Consider the following 2,824-nt stretch of genomic DNA (forward strand, 5'->3'; position numbering starts at 1 on the left):
TGTTCATCTTGACATTCAAAGTGTTCTTGGTGTTCATCTTGACATTCATAGCATTCTTGCATGCATTCATTGTTTTGATCTAAAAATTTCATGCATTGCATCATTTTAGTGTTTTTTTCCTCTCATCAAAAAGAATTCAAAAATAAAAAAAATATCTTTCCCTTTTTCTCTCATCAAATTCGAAAATTTGAGTTGACTTTTTCAAAATTTTTTAAAATTCAATTGTTTTTATGAGTCAAATCAAATTTTCAATTTAAAAATCTTATCTTGTTCAAAATCTTTTTCAAAAATAAAATCTTTTTCATTTTTCTTAGTTATTTTCGAAAATTTTAAAAATATTTTTCAAAAATCTTTTTCTTATCTTTTTCACATAATTTTCGAAAATAACATCATCAATTAATGTTTTGATTCAAAAATTTCAAGTTTGTTACTTGCTTGTTAAGAAAGATTCAAACTTTGAGTTCTAGAATCATATCTTGTGATTTCTGGTGAATCAAGTCATTAATTGTGATTTTAAAAATCAAATCTTTTTCAAAACTAATTTCAATCATATCTTTTTAAAAATATCTTTTTATCTTATCTTTTCCAAAATCATATCTTTTTCAAAAAATTTGATTTTAAAATATCCTTTCTAACTTCTTATCTTCTTATCTTTTCAAAAATTGATTTTCAAAATTTGTTTCAACTAACTAACTAACTTTTTGTTTGTTTCTTATCTTTTTCAAAACTACTTAACTAACTCTCTCTCTCTAATTTTCGAAAATATCTTCCCTCTTTTTCAAAATTTCTTTTTAATTAACTAATTGTTTTAATTTTTTATTTTTATTTTCAAAAATTACTAACCTTTTTCAAAAACTATTTTCGAAAATCACTAACCCTTTTTCAAAAATAATTTTCGAAAATCCTTCTCCCTCATCTCCTTCTAATTATTTATTCATCTACTAACACTTCACACTTCATATTCTATGATGGTTTATCTGAGCTATCAAAGATGTCATTGGATACTTCTGCAGGTGGATCCATTCACCTAAAGAAAACGCCTGCAGAAGCTCAAGAACTCATTGACATGGTTGCTAATAACCAGTTCATGTACACTTCTGATAGGAATCCTGTGAGTAATGGGACGCCTATGAAGAAGGGAGTTCTTGAAATTGACACTCTGAATGCCATATTGGCTCAGAACAAAATATTGACTCAGCAAGTCAATATGATTTCTCAGAGTCTGAATGGAATGCAAGCTGCATCCAACAGTACTCAAGAGGCATCTTCTGAAGAAGAAGCTTATGATCCTGAGAACCCTGCAATAGCAGAGGTAAATTACTTAGGTGAACCTTATGGAAAAACCTATAATCCATCATGGAAAAATCATCCAAATCTCTCATGGAAGGATCAAAAGCCTTAAAAAGGCTTTAATAATGGTGGAAGAAATAGGTTTAACAGTAGTAAACCTTTTCCATCATCCACTCAGCAACAGATAGAGAACTCTGGACAAAATACCTCTAATTTAGCAAACTTAGTCTCTGATCTGTCCAAGGCCACTGTAAGTTTCATGAATGAAACAATGTCTTCCATTAGAAATTTAGAAGCACAAGTGGGCCAGCTGAGTAAAAGGATCACTGAAATCCCTCCTAGTACTCTCCCAAGCAATACAGAAGAAAATCCAAAAGGAGAGTGCAAGGCCATTGAATTAATCATCATGGCCGAACCTGTGAAGGAAGGAGAGGACGTGAATCCCAAGGAGGAAGACCTCCTGGGACGTCCAGTGATCAATAAAGAGCTTCCCTTTGAGGAACCAAAGGAATCTGAGACTCATCTAGAGACCATAGAGATTCCATTAAACCTCCTTATGCCATTCATGAGCTCTGATGAGTATTCCTCTTCTGAAGAGAATGAGGATGTTACTGAAGAGCAAGCTGCCAAGTTTCTTGGTGCAATCATGAAGCTGAATGCCAAATTATTTGGTATTGAGACTTGGGAAGATGAACCTCCCTTGTTCACCAATGAACTGAGTGATCTGGATCAACTGACATTGCCTCAGAAGAAACAGGATCCTGGAAAGTTCATAATACCTTGTACCATAGGCACCATGATCTTTAAGGCTCTGTGTGAACTTGGTTCAGGAATAAACCTCATGCCCCTCTCTGTAATAGAGAAACTAGGAATCTATGGGTGCAAGCCACTAAAATCTCATTAGAGATGGCAGATAATTCAAGAAAACAGGCTTATGGACAAGTAGAGGACGTGTTAGTAAAGGTTGAAGGCCTTTACATCCCTGCTGATTTCATAGTCCTAGATACTGGGAAGGATGAGGAAGAATTCATCATCCTTGGAAGACCCTTCCTAACCACAACAAGAGCTGTGATTGATGTAGACAGAGGAGAATTAATCCTTCAAATAAATGAGGACAACCTTGTGTTTACAGCTCAAGGATCTCTCTCTGCATCCATGGAGAGGAAGCATAAAAAGCTTCTCTCAAAGCAAAGTCAAACAAAGCCCCCACAGTCAAACTCTAAGTTTGGTGTTGGGAGGCCACAACCAAACTCTAAGTTTGGTGTCAAACCCCCATATCCAAACTCTAAGTTTGGTGTTGGGAGGTCTCAACAAAGCTCTGCACATCTGTGAGGCTCCATGAGAGCCCACTGTCAAACTATTGACATTAAAGAAGCACTTGTTGGGAGGCAACCCAATGCTTATTTATCTAATTTTCATTGTTTTTTTCATGTTTTATTAGGTTCATGATCATGTGGAGTCACAAAATAAATATAAAAATTGAAAACGAAATCAAAAACAGCAGAAGAAAAATCACACCCTGGAGGAAGACCTT

Source organism: Arachis ipaensis, chromosome B08 (assembly GCF_000816755.2).
Source record: "Arachis ipaensis cultivar K30076 chromosome B08, Araip1.1, whole genome shotgun sequence".
Taxonomy (NCBI): Eukaryota; Viridiplantae; Streptophyta; class Magnoliopsida; order Fabales; family Fabaceae; genus Arachis; species Arachis ipaensis.